General features: G+C 37.4%; 1 long non-coding RNA gene across 3 annotated transcripts in view; it reads left to right on the top strand.

Moving 5' to 3' along the window:
• Positions 1-26,822, top strand: part of LOC137233869 (uncharacterized) — a 278,410-nt gene that overhangs the window by 102,941 nt on the left and 148,647 nt on the right. For 2 of the 3 annotated variants that reach the window (XR_010947584.1, XR_010947585.1), the window contains one exon: positions 15,793-15,852. The exons of the other annotated variant lie outside the window; for it this stretch is intronic. This is a non-coding gene — a long non-coding RNA (uncharacterized lncRNA). The remainder of the gene's footprint in view (positions 1-15,792; positions 15,853-26,822) is intronic. 3 annotated transcript variants of the gene reach the window in all.

Below are 26,822 nucleotides of genomic sequence, written 5' to 3'. Positions count from 1 at the left end.
GATGTAAATTTTCGACGAGAAGAGGAAGGGAGCGCCAAGGGACAGAGTCTTTTGTAGCCTAATTTGAATAACAATTAGAATATGTTCTGCATCGGATCGTCACTATCGAATTCCATACCATAACTTAGACTACGAAGTTCCCTCTGCGTAAAGTTTTTATACCTCACAATTTAATCTTCTTAAGTAAACTTCTGTTGTAGCACGGAAAGGACGATAGGCAATCTGGAACTTATCTCTTGCTGAATCCAAACGCCCCCAAATCGTTTCTCTATACTGGCTATGAGCCAAACATGAGCATAGTTAAGATAAGTCTAGGCGTGACTTTGTTCGTCGAGAGGAAGGAGCCTACTTAGTTCAAAGTAGCGTTTGTTGGCGGGAGTGATAATAAATTTTCTCCTTGCAGGCATCAAGTACTACCCGTCGTGCCCTACTTCACCGCGAAACACACTTTTTTGTGTTTATGCAGGCCTTGGGGAGTGTTATCGATGTTGATGGTCCCTTGCCGGATGCAGATCCGGTACGTTCTGGTAACCAGCACCATTAAGGTACTAGCCCGACCATCTCGGAAACTAGTTAGTATGACCACATGAAACCTTCTAGGCCATAAAGCCCTCCCAGCTTGGGGTCGCCAGAGCCTCGGTTGTTAAATAAACAGGATTCGCCTCGGGTAGGTGAGAGAGGAGATGGGTGAGTGGGTCGGAGAAGATATAAATTGCGATGGCAACCCCTTGAATCAATTTGGTATTTTATTCGCCTCTTACGACAGGCATATCTTCCGCAGGTATGGGGGACGGATGTTGGTGTTACGTTGCATCAGTTTAAAATTCACATGGGGTTTGATAAGCTGGGGCTTAAGTCCGTATACGTATACCCCACTTTAGTACCACCCTTTCTAGCTCATGTGTTGTCAGAAGATGAAACACGACAATCAACTTAAAATTATGTCTTCATTTGTTTTAAATTTTCTACTCATTGATAAGCTGGTCATGGACATGCACTTATTATGTACATTGGCACGAACCACATTCAGACTCAGCAAATCTGGTTGCTGAAAGGATACCTATAAAGGGCATAGTAGTATCTTTAATTTACTTCCGCTGGGAACTTTCAATTTTAAATAAGATAATTATCCCCGCAAACTGCATTATTAATACACAACAATTCTAAGTAGGAATGATTTGAAGATGGGCATGGTTGTAACGGCATACTGAACTACCGTTGGCTCAAAACTGGACTCAGATGTGGGGGCTGGAATCTATTCGGATGTCATATAGACTTCTACGTCATTCAAACTCTCTTCATACTGTAGCGTGTTTCAAGCAAAAGTCCTCGCGATTTGGTAGACCTGCAAGTTACTCGTGCTCTGGAACACAACTACTACAACTTTTCTGCCAGCTAAGCAGTAATAAAAGCGCTAGCAGCACCATGCCCTAGCTCGCGTTAACCGATACTCTGGAAAAGTCCATTATCTGGTTTCTGGAACAGAGGGCAATAGAAAGAAATGAGATGGATGATGAGCAGGTGGGTGCTCGGAGGAGGGAGTTGAGGGAATAACCAGCGTCTCAATTAGCATATCCTAGGGGTAGCTAAGGGGGGAATTCCAAGTTGTTACTTGAACAAAGTTCATGCAAAATGGAAGAGCACTAAGGGCTGTGGATTTTCAAGAGCTACATGGTCACACTACAATTAGAATAGGACAAAGAGTTTATTGGGTACATCTTGGACCAACACTCGTAAGCTTATTGCGCTCTGTATCAGTCATTACTGTTTAGGCACGCATGCGGAAAAGATGGATATTCCCCAAGATGACCACTGTAAAAGTAGCAAAGACGTAACTTCAAAGGATATTGCTGAGCATTTTCTGTGTATTCGAAGCTCTGCTTGCCTTGTGCACCACTGATATAGACGTACGGACTTTTACATGTAAGTACATAAATACCAATACTTAATGGTTTGTAGCAGCTTAAGTTATTGTTCGGCCTTGCATGCCGAACGAAATCATAACTATCGCAGTGGAGGAAATCTTAATATATAAAAATCACGTGTCACAATTTTTGGCCGCGATGGACTCCTAAACTACTCAACCGATTTTGAATTTGTTTTGCACACCGTGTGTAGTTTGATCTAACTTGAAATATAGGATAGGTCATATCTCAGTTTATATTCGCAATATTATTTAATTAAAATTTTTTTTAAATGTTTATACGTAATAATAAAATGTTACGTATACGCAGCGGCACTCATATTTTCAGGTGGTGCGGATATACTTCCGTGTTATTGGTTGGTGGTTAATTAAACAACGTGCTTATCAATAAAAAATATTATAGCGAATGATATCAAATATAGCACATCACCAGGCCCGCCGAGAGGGTGGGGGGGGGGGGGGGGGGGGGGGTTCCTGAGGCCCGCGATTTAGAGGTACTATGAAATTTTTTTTAATTCAGGAGAGTCTTTAGTTGTTCCATGTGCAATTTTTAAGCCGAATTTCAAAAGCACGAAAATCTGCATTTCGTTTTAATATTATAGTGAAGTGTGAAAAATAAAAATCTATATATATAAAAAGAAAGGCTAAAATGTGTGTTAGTTTGTCGCCGGTGTTTGAAGAGATGCGTCGGTCGATTTTGTTCTAACTTTCACACAAGTTGCGTAAACCTGACGCGGTAGTTATTACATAGGTTTGGTTGCGATCGACGTACAGGGTCTCGAGATATAGGCCGAAACGTGGACCCGAGTACCCCTAGAATGTGTTTATAGAATATGGATAACAAATGAAAGCTGTTGATGAGTGCTTTAGTAGAGGGTACTAGGGTCTCGAGATATAGGCCAAAACGTGGGCCAGTGAATGCCTAGACAGTGTTTATACAATATGGATATCAAACGAAAGCTGTAGATAAGTGCTTTAGTACAGAGTAATATATTATCCAGAGACGGACTGGGCTGGAATTAGGACTAGGACTGGGACTGAGACTCGGAGTGGGACTGGGACTGGAATAAAATACATACCACCCTCTGGGACAGGCAATAAGGGGTGCAGAAGAATGATAAGGACTTGAGAGAAGAGAAAAGATAGAAGGAGATTGAGAAAGAGATAGAATGACACGAAGATGGAGATAGATCAAGCGAAAAAGACAGAGGGAGGAGTGAATAAAAGGATTAGGAAAAAGTGAAGAGGGGGGAAGGCATAGTCAGACGGAAAAAGCTTATTAAAATATATGCAGATTGGCCAAATTTAGGGCAGGACAACGTCTGCCGGGTCTTCTAGTAACTTCTATAAAAAGTGAATTAACCTGTCATTAGTTCACCTTTCGATATACATACATACGAGTACATTTATACAAAAGGAAGAACAGCGGTGTGTTCATAAGTTTATTAGTTTTTTTTTTGTTATCTTCGGATATCGCGAGTTCACCTTTGCCTGGCTGATATTTCTCTTGTTTTACTTTCGCACCTTCTATTAAAATGCTATTGTTGTCCCAAGTATTTTATTTTATCATAAAAATTCTAACACAATCAATGCTGTTCGGCGCATCATACCATCTAACATCATCACAAAAACATCAACGTCGTCCTCAGCATTGCTAAGTATGTATATGAGTACACTGAACGCAAAATTACAATGTAAGTCAAAGATATCTGAGTTGTCTTGTTTGCAGTCTTGGATATTGGCAGAGAAAGTGATGAATGGACCCTCTTTCTTCCCATTCTGGCAGCATTTGAAGAGAGAGCTTGTTGGCATGTGGCACCGTGGCCACTTCGCAATCATCCTGGTTGGTCCACAGCATATTCGTTGCCATAATCTCACATTCCTCAGGAGATTACGGAGCTGTTCGCCTCGCTTATATCCATTTCGGAACCTTTGCTGGCCATCTCATTAACAAATTTTTCCCCTCAATATCGCTATGCTCTGGAACCGGGAAATGGGGGACATTTAGGTGCTTTATGAACCATAGCGAAGATCGATACAAAAGCTCCCTCCCATATCCGACTTTATTATTTTAAATTCTTATGCCTTTAAAGCAGCCCGGCTGTCGACAGAATTGTTACATTGATGTCTGGGACCGTATTATTCTTGCAGGGTCTGCCTATTCTCTCTATGGCATCGACCACCGCCTGGAAAACACTGAATGAGTCAGGGAGTCGGTACAATTGATTTACCTGCAGATGCTTCGAGTTCATTCCAGTTTCAGTTCAATTTACCAGTTTACTTTTCTATTTTTGAGCCGCCTGTGTAGCTGTTTGTTGGATATCTTACTTTTTATTTGGCGGATCCAAGAAGAAAAACACGATTGAATATACTATTCAATGTTACAAAAATGTGGCTTTTATTCAATGTAATAAAAAGGAAATGAAGAAGATACAGAAACAAAAACAGCAAATCAGGGTAGCTAAAATATGTAAGTTGATAACAGGGTTGCATTTCAACACTGTTAGCTCCCTTACCATTGTCTAGACATTCCTCCCATTCCTCTCTTGGGGGATGTATTTTGTTCGACACCTGGAAGACAAAACGATAAGTACGTTTGATCGTCCACTTATAATGTTATCTAATATCGTAGCGTACCCGTATTAGGTTGATTTCACCATTTTGAATTATCTTAGTCGCTGCGCCCCTTCCGCAGCCAGTCCCTGCACGAACCCCAGTAGACGCATCAAGTGAGAAAATACGTTTAACCCTTCCTGAGGTATGATGCTCACTGCACCTGACATAGCCAGACATGCTAGCCTGTGCACATTCCCAACCCTATGTTGATTGCTCTTCTTGTCATGCGCCTTCCACCAGACAAGAGCTACATACGGAAGTATCGGTTGGATGACTGTGTCATACACGTAATGAATGATAGTGCCCCTTTCGAGGGTAGATGCCAGAACTTTCTGTGATCTCACCTCAAGGTGAGGTGCCATGCCAAGACATTTGACTTCAGAAGACTGATTTATCTTGACTGGACTAACACCTAGTCCTTCTAAGCCCTGTCCATCTCGAAATGCCGCAAAGTGCAGTATCCATGAGCTCGCTAATCGTTGGCAGGAACTTAGCTATGATCAGAATCACTAATTCTTCGGAGTATGCGAATACCCTTGTTCCTTCTGCCCTAAGAAGCGAAAACACACCGCCGTGGAGTGAGTCTCTGGTAACCACTTCGCTGATTGAGCCAGCTCCTAAAACTGTGTTAAGGGCCCTAATTCGGAGCATAGAATCGATCCATTCAACTATAGAGCCTTGGGTTCCATGTCGTGTAAGTTCTCAGCAGATGGCCTCCGTTTGAAAGTTGTAGAAGGTACCCTCGGTGAAGGCTACGAAGGTGTACTCTTTACGACGGCTTCACGAAGCTTTTTCGTACAGTGTAGTTGTTGTACTTTGGTGTGATGTACTTTGCGGCTACCATGCCCGTTTCTAATACTCCTAATCTTACCTAAGTAGTATTGTTTTATATATATGTATATTTATTTTATATTATTGTACCGTAAGTGTTGCAGCGTTTGCGGGTAAGCTGTGGTTGGGGCTTTGATTGCGTTTTGAAAGACAATTAGGCTTTTTGCGTTGATGACGACTCTTCACATCGCGCCGCCTTTTCGCTTCGTCCATTCATTCATACGTTTAGTTCTACTTTTGTTAGCTTCTGGCGGCAATTGTCGCTTTGAAGTTATTTTGTATGTACCGGACATAATGCGTGCCGTCAAGAAGCCAATACGCATGTAAACACTACGCACAATCTTACATAAATATTAGACCGTCCAGAAATATATATATAAATTCATTAGTTTCTTAGAGGCTCTTGACTTTTGCAATGGCATTATAAAACAACTTCGAAAATGATGTGCAACTGTTCCACGAGGGTAACGGCCTAAGACCAATGCTTATAATGCGGCATTACACAGCGGTCACATGGCCCATACTAGCATACGACCCGTTGCCAGCTCTGGACAACCAATAGAACATTCAAACCCTTAACAAAATACAACGGGAAACCTGTGAAGGTTGCATCCAACGAACGCATTGAGTTTTTCCTAAATCAGCTGGTGCTGCATCTAAACATATGCCTTACAGCTATAGGATCACCTTTAGGGATGCTGGAACGAGAAGCAGTATAGCCTTGGTGGTATCCTGAGAAAGCTCCCCGATTTGCATGGGACAAGAGCATTGAATTTTGGCAAGAAATTTAGAGTAAGACCTTCGTGGAGCCTAATGGGCTGATACCGAAATGAAGTATCGCGATGCTTCCACCTCGTCATCCACCATGTAGCTTCAGCAAGAAGGGGTTTAAAACGTCCCGCATGGACTCCGTCCAATACTAGGTGATGCTATACTAATTTGGTCTGAGCTCAAGCTGACGCAGGCACTCATTCTCGTTGCAGTTGTTAACACTATTTCCTTTGCGGAATGCAGTTGTTAACGCTATTCTCTTCTATAAGTGAAATGGCATAGTGTGAAGCCGTCAAGTTTTTTTTTTCAGGGCTCCCTTCACGCTATCTTTTTGAGGTACGTTCTTTTTTGAATAGTCGCCCAACAAAAAAGGAATCCACAGTATTGGAAAAGCTTAACAATCGCTGTAAATACCCGATGAGGGAGAGAGAGGGCGATAAACCCCACACACGTCTGATCTTTATTTTACATGCATAACGTGCCGTACAGGATTCCTCACTCTCTCCTCATGTAGCGTCCACAGCAGAGATGATAACAATCAGCCCTGCGGCGTGCCCCTGTCCACTTATTTCGTGGCCTCTACCAAAATCCATTGTGGAGTAATCTTTCTGCAATATAACATGCAGCCGATCCATCTGATTATAGCTGGATGTATTTCAATATAGTTAGGACCATCCATGCTTGTTGAAAATGTAACAAGACAGTAAATTAAAAGTAAATAAACGGTTTTCCATCTTAAATTAGAAAGTCGTTATAGCAATGTCAAGCTCTTTAGGCGGAGAAACTAAATATCAATATGAAAGCTGTAATGATTCATATTTTTCGATGAAGTTCTCAGAAGATGGCTTTAATTAAAAACAAGATATAGAAACTCAAATGTGACATACCTAATTCGGGTTTTTTTCTGATCGGCCTAATAAATATTTGTGGACAAGTGTTTGCTGAATTGCCGCAAATCCATTTTACACTTTCCAAAATTGCTATTTGCTGGTCACTTAAGTCGATTGTTCTCAAGTTCAATTCATGTGGATGTATGGGCCAACCATAGTGAGCGATATTGAGATATATGTATGTATATACTTCTAAAGGTGCTTGCTTATCTAACTAAACGTTTCAATCTATAGATATTTTGTATGAGACGATAATAGAGTGGGCGTTTCCTTTAGTATGCGGTTACTTCACAAGAAGCCAAAAAATAAGCAAACTCATCTTTATTCACTCCAAAATTATAGGTTTCACTTATTTTTATTGAGCCCATGTGACCCGATGACTTGCTGCGTTAAAAATATCTATTTAGTCTTAAAAAATTGATAGAAAGTTTTTCTTAACTTTATCAAGTACATTTCGGCCTTCTTATAGTCAACCCTTTTCCCCGCTACTGCCGTCAGATATTCCGTCGGGCTGAGCACTAGGCTCTATGTCGACGGGTAACGCTGCTTTACTTTTGTTTAACTTTAACATATCCCTTCCCCACCAGATAGAGTAACCATTGTGTCAGAAGTTACCAACAGGTCCCGGCCTATCCATCAATGAGCTGTGCTACAAAATCAATGGCTATCTACTTAAACTTTTCAGTTTTTTCACCTCGCAAAGTCTAACATTTTCACCGACCAAAACCTCGGCGACCTTATTTACAACAAACATAAAGTTTAACTCAACCATATTGAACATCCACGTCTATGGCATTACGCTATCTACAGTCTTACATCCAAAAACACTGGGTGTGACGTTGGATCAGGATATACATTTTTAGCGGAATTCAGCCGCAACTGCAACTCAAGCTCAAATCCGTAACAAAATTCTCAAGTCGCTTACCGCCAGAATATGGGGATAGTTAAAAAAAACGCTCATAACCATAACTATAAAGCAATTGGCCGGTCGCTTGTATGCTACGCGTCCCCAATATGGTTGCCGAGCCTTAAAGAAACACCTTCGAGGAAACTGCAGGTCTGTGAAAGCACCGCGCTCAGCACTGCCACGAGATGTTGTCGTTTGTCCCCAGAACATCACCTACACAGTAAGGCGAGAATACTTCCCATAAAAGAGGTAAATGAAATGCTAAATAAACAGTTTCAGCTGAATACCCAGGAAACTGCGCATACCGACAGATATTAGATGGAAAAGTCATCTCCATAATCAATAAGAAGCCCGAAACTTAAGAATTTAGCTGTTTAAGGAAGAATAGCATGACACGGCTCTCAGAAACCTGTTCTTAAATCCATATATCTTAACTTCGCAAATGAGGAAAGCAATCTCCTCAGGGAGCGCGCGTCACTCTACTCAACTTCGATTTGGATACGGTAATAGGTTAAACTCTTACTTATCCGGAATCAACCCCGATATGCCCAATGTATGTGACGCTTGCGGCCGCCGTGGTGTGATGGTAGCGTGCTTCACCTACCACGCCGAAGATCCTGGGTTCACACCCCGGGCAAAGAAACATCAAAATTTTAGAAACAAGATTTTTCAATTAGAAGAAAATTTTTTTAACGGGGTCGCCCCTCGGCAGTGTTTGATAAGCACTCCGAGTGTATTTCTGCCATGAAAAGTTCTCAGTGAAAACTCATCTGCCTTGCATATGCCGTTCGGAGTCCGCATAAAACGAGTAGGTCCCGTCCCGCCAATTTGTAGGAAAACTTAAAAAGGAGCACGACGCAAATTGGAAGAGAAGCTCGGCCTAAAATCTCTTCGGAGGTTATCGCGCCTTACATTTATTTTTATTCTTTTCAATTGAAATGTTGAACCAACGCCTCTAACACCCTTATCTCTCTGGTCTAAACCCGTTGAAACTGCAATGATTCCCATTAAAGGACATTGATGACAATTAGTGAGTGGCAGCACCTATTGGATAGGGCGAAGCGCTGCTACAACAACAACAATAACACTGGGGGCAATGGTACTTGGACGGCGGGAGGTTTAGTGTAGTTAAAGTCCCACACTGGCTTTGATGCTTCCTCATCTGAAAAAAGGTATAAGGCATGACCGCATGTCGATTGCAGCAAAGATGAAACCTGTGATTGATACCTTCTCTAAAAAAAAAAAAAACTCGAAAAGATTGTGATTCTATCGGTTTAAATAAGGGTTAGGAATGGACAATCTTTTTAAGTTAGAATCGTTCCAGTTGAACCTTTTTTGTTTTGCTTATTGAGTGTGCCTAGTAAAATGTGAATAAAGGAGTGAACAAAGGGTCATTAAATTTATTATGCATAAAATTATGTATTTCTTAAAGCCCCGTCACGTGAGCAGAATTTCATATAAATGCGTCTAAAGCAATCTTTTGCATGATGAGTAGATTGCTTGTATTTTTATGGAGAACGGTAGATCGAGTGACACTGGCGCCATCTGACATGAAAAAGTAGCCAACTTCCAGCTTTTGTAGCAAGAAAAGCATAAGAGAAGAATTCGACATTTGCTTTGGCTAAGGGTGCTTTCACACTTTGCAAGTGAAAGTACTTTTCCCACATGTTGGTACTATTCAAAAATTTTTCACAATTAAAAACTGAAGTTTAACACATGAATACGACACAAAATATGTTAGCAAGTATTTTTCTTGTATAGTGAGATTGTTTATAACAGTGCTTCGTGAAATTTTTAATGAGAATGGGTAAAGCAAAATAAACTTTAATTGCCTAGCCTGAAGTTTCTTTATATATGGGGTATTCCATCCCATTTTGACCAATTTTGAACCCGACCCCTTTAGAATTGGCTGAAAGTTTTTCTTCTTTTTCTAGCTTGCGAAAAACGTTTTTCAAAATTTTTTCAAATTTTTTCATCCAACTCAAAAAAAGTTATGAATTTTAAAAAAAAACACCGTTTTTGTTTTCAAAATGCTATAACTTTTTCAAAAATTAACCGTTTGGGATCTTTTTTTTTTTTTAAATTTGTTTTTAAATGTACTTTTCGGAAAAAATACAAAAAAATGTTTAAAGTTTTTTTTTTTTTTAATTTTTCAGTTTCAGTTTTTCAATCAATTCTGCAATCATCCCCACTAATCCCGGAGTAGGCCGATTTTTTTTTTTTATTTTTTTTTATTTAATTGAAAAAAAAAATTTCAAAAATCAAATTTTTTTTTTTTATCAATTTTATTTATATAACAAAAAAATGTAAGAAAATGATTTTTAAGTATTCTTTTCTTTATATATTATGGTAATCTACGATTAAAATAACCAGGATTAATGACTGACACAGTAAACATGTAAGTTTTCTAAAAAGAATGTAACAAATTATGAATTTAGAATACTTAAAAATCATTTTCTTACATTTTTTTGTTATATAAATAAAATTGATAAAAAAGAAATTTTTATTTTTGAAAATTTTTTTTTTAATTAAATAAAAAAAATATAAAAAAAAATTGGCCCACTCCGGGATTAGTGGGGATGATTGCAGAATTGGTTGAAGTTTTTTATGCGAAAAAAAAATTGCGAAATTTGAAAAACCTCGAAAAACTGAAAAATTTAAAAAAAAAATTAAAAATTTTTTTGTATTTTTTCCGAAAAGTACATTTAAAAACAAATAAAAAAAAAAATCCCAAACGGTCAATTTTTGCAAAAGTTATAGCATTTTGAAAACAAAACGGTGTTTTTTTTTTAAATTCATAACTTTTTTTGAGTTGGATGAAAAAATTTGAAAAAATTCGGAAAACGTCTTTCGTAAGCTAGAAAAAGAAGAAAAACTTTCAGCCAATTCTAAAGGGGTCGGGTTCAAAATTGGTCGAAATGGGATGGAATACCGCATATACAAACGCAACTTCTTACGTGATTGTGGCGATGTTACTGGCATGCAAAATATTGCCTTGAACGCATTAACGTGTGAAAAACTTCATTGTGGTTCGACCTTTAAGCATTTACAGTTTTTCATTGAGTTTGCGTATTGTCGCTTAAAAGAATGTTCACAAATGCTTTATAAACTTTAAAGAAATAAAAAGTAATAATAAAGCACATGCAACCATTAATAACTTAAATGTGTAAGTATGTTTAAACGTATGTAAATACCCTGTAGAGAAAATCTCTAAATCAAAACTAGTGCACTTCTAGTGCATTCGGAAATACTACTAGTTCTCCCTATATCTCCTTAACATATTTTCTACTGGCGAATTTGACATAGCGAATATCCCAGGCGGTTGAAGTTGTCCCCACTGCTTTACGTTTTCTGTAGTTTCGAACTAGATCAAAATTTCCTTTTAAGGACTTGTTGCCTAATTGGCACTGTTTCAATAGTTCCCTACTAGTTAAAAAGTTGTTAGTATTGATCTAGTCGGCTTAATAATACTATTTTGATAGAGCAGAATTAGTGTAAAAATTTACAGTTTAGATCTAGTACTTTTGTTGGTACTACTTTGTTGTTCTCGAACCAGACCGAAATTCTATACGTTGCATCTAGTACGTTTTTATACCCTTTTTGCATAGTTCCGAACCAAATTTGGAACTCTCTTGATGGCACAGAAGCTTATTACGAGGCTTTGTGACAGAAATTTTTGTTAACAATCTTAACACGCAGTACAAAGTGTGACAGTGAGGGATTCTGTCAGATTTTTATTTTATTTTTTTTAATTTGTTCGAATGCAGTGGCAGAACTCTTATTCTATTCTCTTTCATATTAAAACTATGAAACTTTCCTAGATTAGTGGAAAATTTATGCAATTCCTCATATATTAAAGTCTGGTGACCGCAGCGATATCAGCGACTACAGGCCTACAGTTAAACAGGGAGCTCTGGCAATGATTTTTGATGACATTATTCAGCGTAAACTTTCCGATCATTTGGGTAGGACTATTGCTGAGTGCCAGCTTGGCTTTTTTCCTAGGAGGTTCTCTTGATCCATATTAGCTATGGTGAGCAATCACATTGTCGATGCATTTGACACATCTGCCCAACTCGACGTCATTTACACCGACTTCTGGAAAGCTTCTGACAAAGCGGAACATAAAATTTTGCTGCATAATTTGGATATGCAATGAATCTTATCTAATAGGAACCTTTTTGTGTCAATTGAAGGTGTTAAGTCGCTTTGGACTCTCGATGCTTGGTCGGAAAGAAAAGTGTACATTTCAAAACTCACACTCACTGAATTCAATCCCCGAAGCAGTAATTTCTATCACTAGTTACCGACTTCCCTACAGGGTAGTTATGGATGAATGAAAAACCATTGAAATGTAATTTTTAATTTAAGTCATATATGTATATTAGACTGGGTCGATTTATTAACCAATATCGCGCCATCGATTTTTCCATAGAATTTGGGCTCAGGAAAAAAAGTTCCACTACGCATACCCAAAAAAATAATTTTCGAGCCTGCGAAATTTTATTTTTTTTGACTTTTTTTCGACTTCGATTTTTAAGGTTTTTTTCATGATGTACTAAAAAATTTTCATTTGATTGTAAAATTTTCATGTATACCTTGTCCGATCCAAAACTGTCCGCTAAAAACGTTGTCGATAACAGTTTTTTTGAAAAAAAATAAAAATAATGAAAATTTTTTTAGTAAGTCATGGAAAAAACCTTATAAATCAAAGTCGAAAAAAAGTAAAAAAACAAAATGAAATTTCGCAGGCACGAAAATTATTTTTTTGGGCATGCATAGTGGAGCTTTTTTCCCGAGCCCAAATCCTATCAAAAAATCAATGGCGCGATACCGGTTAACTTTCGTCCACTCAAATCGACCCACCCTAATGTATATACATATACTTTTTTTAATAAAATCCAACAAATTCGTGAAGAATCTTAAAATTCGTGTCGCGCGCATGAAAACTACACAATTTTAAAAATAAACTCTCAAAACATGGCTTAAAAACTTTTTTGCTACAATCGCTGTAATAAAAAAAACATAACTAATTTATGCAAATGCTATGCCAATATAAAAGCCCATCAATTTTGTATAAAGACGAGCACGTGTTAATCAGCGCCTCTTTGTGAAACGTGAAATGCCACTCAAATTACTACAAAAGTTGAACCTAACGTCAAATTTTTTATGGGCGTCAATAAAATATAAATTCGTGGCCAGTTTGGCAAAAGTTGTGGAATGCAATAAGAAAAATGCATATAACTACTACACTGCTGCACATTGCGAAGAAAAAAGTTTTATTTTCGCTACGGTGCACAGTGGGCGCGTAGTTGAATTTTGAGTGCAGTGATGAAAACTTGATGGTGGTAAAGCGAGAGCTGGTATCTATGTATGGATTGGAGTACAAGAAATCGTTACCAATGGAATGCAATCCCAATATTCTTTGATAGGAGGGTTTCGTCGAGGGCTTAGTCAGTCAGTAAATCAAGACTCGAGAAGGCACCTTACACGCTACTTTGTTGGTATTTGGATCAGGCGTACACACACACACACACACACAATGAAATATATCTAGTTGTAATATTGGAGGGGAACTGTTACCAATCGCTGATGAATGGAAGGGATGACAGGCGTAGGATCGATGGACAGCGTCTGGCTGCCGGCAGAATCGGTGGGCTGGCGGCGGAACACAGGTAAACCGTGTATCGATTGACGGTGGACACTATACGGTTACTAGTTTAATCTGTGAACGTTGTATCGATCAAAAGACGGGGGTTACGATAGTGGGGCAGGCGGTTGGTGGTGGCGATGCTGAATCAGTGGATCGATTACTAAGCAACCAATGGCTGGTGGAATCGATACCCGAATCGTAGATGACGAATCGAAAGATTGGTGTATCTGTGATGACGAATCGGTATATCGATTCAACAGCAACCGGTGGTTTGTGGAATCGATACCCGGCTAATAGCAGATGACGGATAGGAGGATGCCGGATATCACGCCCAATCTCCGGACACACAAAAGGTAGTGGGTGACCGAGGTCACCTACTGATAAAAAGTGGCGGGCATGTGCAAAATAAAGGAATTCCATCTGTTCACGCAAATTCTTTGCGTTACAGACTTATTTTATCGTAGGGCGTGCCTACGATAATCGTACGAGTGCTACGCGAATGAAATGCTTGCACGTGATTAATTGCATTTTGTCCCATTCGCATGCTGATCGCTGTTACAGGGGGCCGTATGTATGATGATACTGAATAGTTGTGATATTACTGAAAATGGCATTAGTCCTTTTTAAGCAGAAATCGACGTAAAAATCAATAATTTTCCATAGAAAATTCCTACAAATATATCGATTTGCGTCTAGATTATGTGAAATAGGCCCCCATTGATTCATAACTACCTCTAAGCTACTAGATTATTATTTAAGGGTTCCCAATGACTTAGTACTGAAAAAGGGGGTTCGAGCTACCAAGTATGAGGACCTGTGGGTAACGGAAAGGCATATTCAAACAATAAGCTACATCAGCAGTAAATGGTCCAGAACACCGGCGAATCCAAAAGGCATTTTGGGGGAGAATTATATGTGGTTTAAAAAAAAAATTTTTTCTCAAAAAAAAAAAAAAAAAAAAAATTTAGCAATTCTTAATCGATTAAGGCTGATCGCGGTGTGAAAAAATAAAGATCCACCCAGCTACATGCCCATCGCCCGATCGAAATACACACAACCAGATTGACCATGCTAGGATAGGCGGATGGCATGCCTAAAATTTCCATACATCGAGTGGAATCACCATGTCCCTTATATTTATATAATTAATTATATGTATAAGTAACAAAGAAAAATGCATGTAACTTTTAGCTTGCACTGTACATTAACATGGCATAAAATTACTCAGTATATTTATATGCCGATTCATTTGTCGCTTTTTATGTGCCACGCCTTGTTTAGTTTTGTGATTGAATATTTTTCAAAACTGTCATTGTTAATGTTGTAACGCTAACCTATTAAGTTAATTCCTAAACAATCTGCTTGTATATATACAAATACATACATTTGTATGTAGGTATACATACCCTGCAAAAAATGCGATTAGTGTAGAATGAATCCGCGATAAGTCGCAAATGAGTATACGACTAATGCTTATTTTGATCTCTTTGTATGAGTTGAACTGTTCCCTTTTGTTTAAGAATGCCTATGAGGAGACTAATTGTACCCATTTTCACCCGAAAGAGATCGATAGGACCAATCCCCTTTGTACCCTATTAAAACTAGTCCCTTTCGGTTCAATAAGGACTCAAATAGGGATCAGTCGCATTTTTCATAGCAGGAACACAATCGAAGGATTTGCCAAGTCACCAAATCTATTTGATGTAAGCTATTCGCCCGCTTTTCAAAACGGAATAAAAAATATTCTCCGAAAATGTAACCCTAAATCCGGCGTAGTCGTTAAGTCGGTATAGTAATTTATGTTCGGTATAGAGCTCAGCATTTTTCCCACCTGTAATCTTTTTATTTTACTCATTTCGTTGGAGTTTTTTTAATATTTCTTAAAATGTGCTACATAGATTTCAAACTGACTAATACCAACTGTACCCGAAAGGGACTAAAGGGGTTCAATTATGCCCAAATGTAGACAAAAGAAATCAAGCGGAGATCAATCTCTATAGGGATTAATTGCACAATTTTTTTTAAGGTAGTACAACAGATCTGTGTCTAACTCAATGTACCTCGTATGCTTTGTGACAATTTTGTTAAATTTTGCCGACTTTTACGACTCATAAATTACTTTAATTACATGTACACACTAATGAAAACATTAGTTAGTACTCATAATCTATTTCTGTTTTATTTTTATTTTCTTTTGCAGGCTACCAGAATGCTCATTTGATGGATGTACATTGTGAGATGGACGTTAAGCATATGGAAGGTTCGTGTAGTAAATTGAAGATGTTCCTTTGGTATCACATTTAATAGTTTCTCTTCAAAAAGTTGAATATTTCTTCCTCATCTTCTTGCTTCTGACAGAAGTTGTATTCTGTCTCTTTTAATAGAGGCGACCCCGCTTAGAAAAACATTCTTTTGAAAAATACTTTTTTCTAAATTTTCCATGATGTTTTTTCCGGTTGTTAAGACCTTCGATGCGGTAGGCGGATCACGCTACCACCACACCAAGGCGGCCGCCGGACTGTTTTGGTAAAATCCGCTTAACCGTTTAAAAGGTTATGGCCGTTCCTCGCTCTCCTAACTGCTGCCAATCGATAACACCACGGAAATTTAAATCGCTTTCCATTTGCCCTTCCAGCGAAGTGGTACAACCTTCATCTTCAGCTTCCGTAGGCGCGTTCTTAGCCGGAGCATTCCCTTTCATTCGAATAACATGGCTTAGCCAGCGTAACCGCTGCGTTTTAATTCGCTGTACTACATTGATGTCTGCGTAAAGCTCAAACGGATCATTATTAAATCTCCTCCGGTACTCGCCGTCGCAAACGCGTTCAGGCCGATGATAGCAACATACGCCGCATAGAATATTGTTCCAGAGCGCTTAATTTTCTCCAGCACCAAATAAAAGAAGTATCATGATATGGAGTCACCCTGTCTGAAACCTCGTTTAGTTTCTAATTTCTCGGAAAAGTACTTACCAATTCTGACCGAGCTGATGTTGGTCAATTCCAAGGTTTGGCACACAGTGAAAACCTACGGGATGGTATTTTTATCAGGTTTGAAGCCGCACATACATATAAGGTTCAATCATCCGATTCCCGGCGTACTTTAATACGTTTGTCAGGACACAATATGCGATATGAAGAAAACATATTCCGCGATAGTTGGTGCAGTCTGAGGGATCCTCTTTAATTTAATCAACTCCATCATCATCGATTGCGGAATGGGTTTCATCATTCCTGGGCGGTACGTCACTGATCTATTAATGTATTCTTTTAAATATCAACTTGGTTATACCTTGACTTATACAAACAATAAAAAAAGGCTCAAACATTTTGTAAAATCCGATGCTGTCATAAAAAATAATATGTTGTCTCAAGTTCATTTGAGCGCTTTATCTAATTATTTTTTACTTTCATTGATATTATTGTGAGTTTATCCAAACCTATCCTCAAATTTGTCAGATTTCTTCTAAACAGCGATAATGAGTTGTTTTTAATAGGATTTAGACATTTTTAAATATGCATATTTATATATGTATGATACGTATATATGCGTATATATGTATGTTAAAAAAAGTATATATTAAACACTTCCCGTATAGTAAATGTATGGACATTAGCGTGCCCATTACCAAGCGATTTTAGAAAAAAGGAGGTTCCACAAGAAACCGAACCTTGGTGCAGAAATAATTTTTCTTATAAAACTGGAGACACTGTGGATAAAAATGTGTAAAAACATTCAATCAACTTAGAAAATTTTAAATCTGATCTTTAAATTTGTTTCCAATACCTTTTTGTATTCTTAAAATAAGGTGGTGATCTAACAATTTTAATTAGGTTGAAATAACCTGTTTTGTCAAACAATTTGTGATTTGATGCTAGTTTGAACATCTATTCTTATTTATAGGTGTGTTGAACAGTATTAGCTTTGTCCCATCCGTGACTATAAAATTCGAAAGTTATTTTTCTAAATTAGCAAGTCGTTCTTTTATTTCCTACTTTTTATACAATGCCATAAACTTGTTTTAAATATACCCAACAACTCAGTTTTGAGTTCTTTGAAGTTATTAAGGAACTATTCAACAATAAATTATGCTCCCCCCCCTCCCCCCCCCCCCCCCCCCTTAACAACTGTGAAAGAAACATTTATTAGAAACAGGGTTGCGTGGTGCTAAATCCTTTTTGATTTAAAATCCAACTTCAAATCAAAGATAGTTTTTGTTTTTTATATAGTTTTTCAGCCAAATCAAAGATATTTCTACACCTTTCATGCAAATGGAGTGATACATTAAGTTTGGTCCGAGTCTCGAAATTGTAAGTCCTTAAAGGAGAACAGAGAGACCCACCGATAAAAATACGGACATGATCAGGATGCTGATCTAAATTGATTTGGCATGTCCGTCTGCCTGTTCGAACGCAAACTAGTTTCTCAATTTTGAGATATCTTGATGAAATTCGGTGAGCGGGTATATTTAGGTGTCCGATTAGACATTTGTCGGAACCAGCAGGATCGGACCACTATAACATATATCCCCGATTTTTCAGAAAAGAAAATTTTTATGATATCTTCCTGAATTTATTAGATTGAAGCTTTAAATTCACCATGTGCTTTCGTATATAGCATATATTTTTGTCTGAAAAAATTATAGAGATCGACGGTATATGTAGAATATACCTCATATAAACTCTTCTTTCTGCCCCTTTTTTACGACTAGAAGATCAAATTTCATCAAATGCATGTGCTTATGTCATATATTGTTGAAATAAGTAATTCATGGTCACAGTTTTTACATGCAGACCTCTAAAAAACGTGAAACTTTGCATCCTCACACAAAGTACCTACCTATTTTACTTCCTTTATATTGGGTCGATTTAATGTTTGTCCGCTTTTCATACAAACCTTGCAATCGATTTTTAAGTAAATTCTCATTGAGCTACATACGTGAAACTTTACATATAGGTTAGAACACCGTGACAATGCAACAAAAGGAAAACAATCCGTTAGGTGGCGCAGGGATCGAAATAATTAGATAAGAATTTGAACATTTTCAAACCAGCTTTTAAGTGAATTCTCGATGAGCTAGCTACTTGAAATTTCAAACTTCATTCAGAGGTCGATGACACGATACAAAAAGATTCGCTAGAGGGCGCACGGTATGACATATTTAGAAAAATTCAAAGGAACGAAGGGAATTTTGGGATTGATTTTTATGCAAGTTCTCATTGAGCTACAACTGTAAAACTTCAAAGAGAGGATAAGACGCCGAGAAAATTTAAGAAAAGGAAAAACAAAATCGGTTAGGTGGCGCACGGATCGAAATATTTAGATAATAATTTGGAAATTTGGTGTTTTGAGATCGATTTTAAAGTAACTTCTCATTGAGCTACAAACATGAAACCTCAGAGACAGGTTAAGAGACCGTGACAACGGAACAAAAGGAGAAAAAAATGCCCTTAGGTGGCGCACGGATTGAAAAAATTAGATAATAATTTGGAAATTTGAAAGCGGGTTTGAAGTAAGTTCTCGATGAGCTAGAGGCTAAAAATTTAGAGCTTAATTCAGAGGTCGATGACAGCCGATGACACAATACAAAAAGTTTCGCTGGGGGGCACACGGACTGAGATATTTAGCAAACTCAAACGGAACGGAGGGAATTTCGAGATTGATTTTTATGCAAGTTCTCATTAAGCTACAAGCGTGAAACTTAACAGATAGGTTGAGACGCCGACAAAATATAAGAAAAGGAGAAAACAAAAATAAAATAAAAAACTTTAAGCACTTTCTTTATATAAATGGACAAAAATCAGCGAAAAGTGTTTCCTTACATAAATATATATTCCTGCTAAACTTTGATTTTTAAACTTTGACATAGAAATTGCAAAAATATTTATGAGAAGTAAAAATATAAAGGTGGAGCGCAATTGATTGACTAATAATATCTCCTTTCCTACCAACTTTCCAATACAAGTAATGTGCGTTCCACTTTTGTATTTTTACTTCTCATAAATATTTGGCGGCCACCGTGGTGTGATGGTAGCGTGCTCCGCCTACCACACCGAATGCCCTGGGTTCAAACCCCGGGCAAAGCAACATCAAAAATTTTAGAAATAAGGTTTTTCAATTAGAAGAAAATTTTTCTAAGCGGGGTCGCCCCTCGGCATTGTTTGGCAAGCGCTGCGGGTGTATTTCTGCCATGAAAAGTTCTCAGTGAAAACTCATCTGCCTTGCAGATGCCGTTCGGAGTCGGCATAAAAATATGTAGGTCCCGTCCGGCGAATTTGTAGGGAAAATCAAGAGGAGCACGACGCAAATTGGAAGATCTCTTCGGAGGTTATCACGCCTTACATTTATTTTTTTATTTTATAAATATTTTTGCAATTTCTATATCAAAATTTAAAAATCAAAGTTTAGCAAGAATATGCCTTTATATAAGGATTTTTTCGCTGATATTTGTCCATTTATATAAAGGAAGTGCTTCAAATTTGTATACCTTTCATGAACATGAAATGGTATATTAACTTTGGTCCGATGTTTGTAACGTTGAGAAATTTAGAAGAAAGACTCACCATTAAGTATACCGAATTGATCAGGACGACGAAGTGGGTTGATATAGCCATGTCCGTTTGTCCTTCCGTCTGTCTGTTTGAACGCAAACTAGTCCCTCAAATTTTGAGATATCTCAATGAAATTTGGCACAAGGATGTATTTTTGTATTATATTATACATTTTTCGAATCCGGTAGGATCGGACCACTATAACATATATCTCCCATACAACCGATCGTTCAGATAAGGCGGTTTTGGTCATTCCTGACGCAATTTAGAAATTATAAACGTGAAACTGGGTGATATATATTCTAATATATCATAGAAGATATCCTGAAAAAATCACTTTCATCGTAGCTATTCATAGTTATATCCCATATAACCGATCGTTCAGATAGAAAGATTTTGGGCCATTTCTTCCTCAATTTAGAAAGTATAAACGTTAAACTCGGTGATATATATTTTAATATATCATAGAACATTTTCTGAAAAAATCACTTTGATCGGAGCTATATATAGTATATATCCCATACAACCGATCGTTCAGATAGAAAGATTTGTGGCAATTTTCCCTGAATTTCCTATATAAAAACGTTAAACTTGGTGATATTTATTCTAATATATAATAGAAGATTTCATGAAAAAATCATTTCGATCGAAGCTATATATAATATATATCCCATACAACCGATCGTTCAGATAGAAAGATTTTTAGCCATTTCTCCTTAACTTCCAATATAAAAACGTTAAACTTGGTGATATTTATTCTAATATATCATAGAAGATTTCCTGAAAAAACTACTTTGATCGGAGCTATATGTATATAGTATATACCTATGCCATACAACCGATCGTTCAGATAGAAAGATTTTTGGCCATTTCTCCCTTAGTTTCCAATATAAAAACGGGAAACTTGGTGATATATATTCTAATATATTAAAGAAGATTTCATGTAAAAATCATTTCGATCGGAGCTATATATAATATATATCCCATACAACCGATCGTTCAGAAAAGGGGGTTTTTTGCAATTTTTTATTTTATATTTATCTTAAAAATCGTTTAGGTATGTACATCTGTTCACTATATATTTCTTATCTTATACAGCCGATTATTTGGATATTGCGAATGAGATAAGTTTATTTTCAGCCCCTTTCATTCACTGCCGAAGACAAGCCCGTCCTTACTTGTTTTAATTTAAGATATACAACTCTAGGTAGAGTAGAGCAAACTCAGTGAATACCCATGAAGTCCTTTAAGTTTGTTGTATTTCTACCCATGAGCCTTTGGTTAATAAATATATCAAATTTTCCATTTCAAGACAAGAAATAAATACATATGTATTCAAAAATTTAGCCAAACCTGGAACCCATCCTGACAAAAAATTTATTTCGAATTAATTTCTATGCCCAAACTAATATTTATCTCAAGTTTTAGAATTTTTTTATACATTCAAAAGTCACTCTAATCAAAAATTTTTGTATATAGTATAATATGTAAATATATAAATAAACTTCAAGAATGAAAGCAGATAATCGAAAACTTAATTAACAAAGAAAGCTAATTTAAATAATTTACATATAAGCATTTAATTTGTTGAACGTGAAGAGACAAAAAATGAAAAAAATTGTGGAGGTATATTCATACTCATTAGCACAACAATGTAAGTAGGTCTAGGTATATTTTTGTATTCCTGAGTGGTTTGACAATATAAACTTTTCCCTTATATGAATTTATCGATTAACCATGTCTGAATGCTGCCACAAGATTTATAGTTATTGTAGGCTATAAATTTTTAAGTTAAAACTAGGCAATGAAAACCTGCACACAAAGTAGCCTCTAGAAATATGGACTTCGTTTGTTTTAAATATATTCATAAGAGTGGTTTTTCGTGCAATGAACTATCATTGTTTCTGAATTCTATAATGAGATCTCTTAGCAGTAATGTAGTTTAAATGCGAGCGGCGAGCACGCCATCTGCAAAGACTGGCGGTTTCTCGCAAAAGATCTTTTGTTGAAAATATTTTTTTTTCTCAAATACAATAGCCTATTTCTTAAAAACATTTGTCTTTATATTTCCTAATAAAGAAAACTAAATCGGTTTTATCCGCGTTGGCGGTTAACTCGACTCCAGATGCACAGGCATGTACATCCCACAGCGCCTGACCCATCAGAGAGCTGATTGTTGGTAGACATCTGCCGCTTATGGTGACTGAAACGCATCTGCATAAGCCGTGAGTTGGACTGGTTCTCTGGTCGATTACCAGCGTACACATTTTACAGATTTCGTCCCCTCGCATTGCGATGCTCTCATTCTGCAGCTTAACTTGCAGCCAATCCAATTTGTTAAGGCCGGGCGTCCTTCAATCGAGTTGAGACTGCCCAGGATTGCTCGTTTCAAGAAACTGTTGAAAGCCTCGGCAATGTCAAGAAAAGCACCAGGAGCATACTCCCGATGTTCCAGGGCTTTCTCTGTATCCATGACGCCTTTTGTATAAGCATGTTGAGCTGAAGAGAATAATGCTTTAATAATATTTGATTTAATGTATAAATGTATCAATGTCTCTTTCCGGTGCAGATGACTGGTTCTTCCCGCTTTGGGAATGAAGAATACTTGAGCCGCTTCCAAGATTGTGGGACCTGGTTCAGTTTTATGCAACGTACAAATATTATTCTAAGCCTTTCAACCAATATTCCAATTGCCATCTGCAACAAAGCAGGGAATGACCCGTCTGCACCCAGCGACTTCAACTTGGCAAATGTTTTTATCGCCCATCCAATTTTGGCATTTGCTACCAACCCTGTTACTGTTCGATCAGTATTTGGAGTGTAGATTGGATTATAATTATACTCCAGTATGAAACTACTCTGTGTTACCATTCCCCGTCGTCCCGTTTATCAGTCACTGGCCTGTATATGCCCTAGCATTCCATGTCCGCACTGAAATTTTTTCATCGAAACCTCTTTTCGCTGCTAATTTCACGGTTATAGATGTTCACTATCCTTTACCTGCGCTCTAACTAAAAACTCAACTACTTACTACACCATGGTGGTATTGCGTTTCCCTTGAATCTTCTCAGAGAACAAGCTCTGTTGTACGCAGGTGTTAGCGCCTTTGATAGGAAATTGTTGTACTCCTCAAACTCTTCTACGGTGGTAACTTCTTTACGTTTCCCAAGTCTTTATAATACATATTTCAAGAATTTGAACCAGTTTTTGGTCCTAGGGTTTCTAAATGTGTTTCCTTTCTCTGCCCCCTTTAGGGGAGTGCTGAAGCTAATATATGCGTGATCTGACCTGTCAAAGACCCTTTATTCATAGAATGCAGTATCATACTCAGAGCTCAATGTAATATCAAGTACATTACTTGACGTTAGCGTTTTTTTTTTTACTTGACGTTGGTCCAAGGTATGCAGCAACGCTATCCCTGTTAGCCACCTGTAGACTACTCTGTAGTATAAAACAAAAAAGGAACTCGCTTTCATCATTGATATCGTCCCTTCCCCATTGCCGTCCTCTGCACCTTTCTGGATTAACCAGCCTTATGAAGTCCTCTGGTTAGGTATCAACGTTTTGGGTTATGTAGAAGGATGCAATAATAAAGGACGGTTCTTTTTTCCCCTCTCCACTACTTAATAAGTTTTAAGCTTTGTTCTCCTAATTGTGGCCGCTGCCACGCCCATTTTCCAAAATAGATGATACACCATAAACAAATTGCTAAATTTACGACAGCAAATCGATAGTTTTTGATAAATAATCTACAAGTTTACAAACCGATAACTTTCCGATAACATATCCACAACTTTTTGATAGAAAATCGATACAATTTTCGTATAACAATGCTATACATTTTAGAGAACAACTCTTTAACACGTCGGTATAAAAGTGATATTACTTCTACAACAAATCCATAACTTTTTGATAACTTTTTCATAACAAATGGGTATTAAATCAATAACTTATCTCAAACAGACCGATAACCTATGTTACTGATACCAATATTATATCGTTTCGATAACAAATCGATAAGTAGTCTACACCTCGTCGATAACACACCTTAGCAAACCTGTCCTTTCCTTTCATTTCCTATGAACTCTATCAAGTGCATTGGTGCATAAATAGTTGTCAGTGTTATTTTGAGTAAACTTCTAACAAAAGTTAATATTTCAATAAGCCAAGCACTCAACAAAGCAAACACAAACTCACGCATACCCATACCAAAGCTATATATAAGTGTTAGCGATTTGCCGTGGTAGCCATAGATTGGCGTAAGACCGGTGATAAAAGTTAAACGTGACATCGCGTTACAATATTAAACGCCATACTCATGAACAAACAGTTATTTAGTTAATACGTATACCGTTAAAAGTTTCTGCAAAAAAATATATATATTTAAAACATGGGTCTCCAAAAATTAAACGTAATTGCCCTTTTGAATACGCAATGAGAGCACAATTGGCGTAATTCAACAATTTTTTGGCTGCTGCCGAGGCGCACTTGGCGTCAGTTGTGATACCACGATAACACAAACAATTACCCTACCTCTTAGAACCATTTTGAGGACTTGATACAGGCTACTGGCTACAGGCATACTCCACGATCTGGCGTAGATTGTCCAGAAAGGGAGCTACCAGTCAGCACTATCTGGCGCCACTTAACACCAGACAGTTGTTTATGGGATGAGCCTACAGCATCGATGATAAGACACTCTTAGCCCTTCTGCTTGCTTACCAATACGGTTCTATTGGTTCAAATTTTAAAGTGTTTGTTCAGAATTGAAAGAGTAAGATCCAATGGATTTGATAGGCGCTTGGCTGTAGCCAAAATTAAAGGCTCCCTTGCAGAAGCTAGTTTGAAGTCTACCGAAATATAACACCAGATCAATCTTTATATGTAACCCGGTCTATGAATAGGTGGCTTATGACTCAAAAAAGAAATTGCGAGAAACAGCTGCTTTTTTTTAGTCATAAGCCAACTTTTCATATACCGGGTCACATATATTGTAACGAATCTAAAGGAATTCTTTATAGTTCCGTCCGTTATCGATCACAAAACTATGGAATAAATGTTTCAACTATTCAGTTAAGCAAAATATCCTTCATTTGCAGCAATAGTACCTCACAATTAAATTACTCGCGTACTTCACTTACAACGTTTTAAAATGAAACTTTTTGACTATTCCTTATAGGATTTAGAATGCTATAGATTTGGTACAATTTTTTTTCATTTCTTACCGAAAAGGGAACTAGGGGACGCGCATTCTACGGAAAAAATAATTTATGATGAGAATTGCTTGAAATTTGATACTTTGCTTGAGAAAAATCGACAAAAGATGCAGAGATAAGACAGACATCAAATCACGAGGAGGGAGAGTCAAGAAGATTCAAACATTTTTTACAGATGCTACAATATAACAAATGCCTCTGTCTCCATAAAAATGAATGCGATTTCAAGAATTGTACCTTAGTTAGTTTCATACTGGATTATAGGTGTTCCATATATGAGGAAATTGTGGTGAGAGAGGTGGAGGGAGTGAGAGTATTAGTAGGAGGTGAAGTTGTAAGAAGTGGTAGTAAGAGTGGGGATGGGAATAAGAGTATTAGTGGCAGTAGGAGTGGGTGTGCTAATAGGAATGGGAGTGGGAAAGGGAGTGGGATGGGAGTTGGACTGGGAGTGGGACTGGGAGCGGAAGTGGGAAAGGGTTTTGGAGTGAGAGGGAGATGGAGATGGAATAAGGAATGAAGGAAAATGGAAAGTAAAGTAGAAAATAAAGAGATAGAGAGTGAAGAGGGGAAGCGAATATCCCATTTTAAATGCAGACAAATCAGTGGTATTACTGTTATTCGTTTCTTCATTTAATTTCGTCGGTTTAAAGAAAAAATTCACATATGAGATAGTTCATAAACTTATTAAAAGTATACAATTTTGCTGACAGTGTATTGGAAGATCTAATAGGGTATAAATTTCCTTTGTTTACTTTTCCGCATACAACATAGTAAATTTATTTACTTATTGCTGATCAAATATATCATAGCTTTAAACGAATGCAATCACTCTTGGGTATTATGCATATTTTAATCAAATATTTGCACTTGCTACTGTTTGCTACGTTCAACGGTACATATGTAGGTATGAGCGATGGATTGATTTGACTGAAAGTAACTGAAAGGCGTTTGTCGGACTTAAGACGTTAGGAGCAGCTACCTTAGGGCAAGACCACCATGACATATGAAAACATGTATGCATTGAAGTAGAGATTTCAACAACTAAGTACATACTACCCAGTAAACACAGTCTCAAACGTTAGAGTAGTTTTCGTTATAACTAATGCAAACACAAACGTAACAAATAAGGAAGTCTAAGTTCGGGTGAAACCGAACATTGCATACCCAGCTGTACACCTGAAATGCTGTTGTTGTTTGTTTTGTTGGCTCAATAGTATTACAAGGCTGCGCAATAATAGATATATGTATGTACATATGGTTCTATTCTGAACTAATTTTCGTTTAAAAGAAGCAAAAAGGATATATAGGCTAACACCAATGACCTTGAGCGGATGATAATGCAGATATGGAGATTTGCCTACTGTTTATTTTAAAATAAAGATAGAACAATAAACATAAACACAAAAGTTCCGATGTACTAAAAAGCGTTATTACAAAAAAGGGCCAGGGTTATTAACAAAATT

The sequence above is a fragment of the Eurosta solidaginis genome, chromosome 5 (assembly GCF_040869045.1).
Source record: "Eurosta solidaginis isolate ZX-2024a chromosome 5, ASM4086904v1, whole genome shotgun sequence".
Taxonomy (NCBI): Eukaryota; Metazoa; Arthropoda; class Insecta; order Diptera; family Tephritidae; genus Eurosta; species Eurosta solidaginis.
This window is presented reverse-complemented; position numbering and strand designations above follow the sequence as displayed.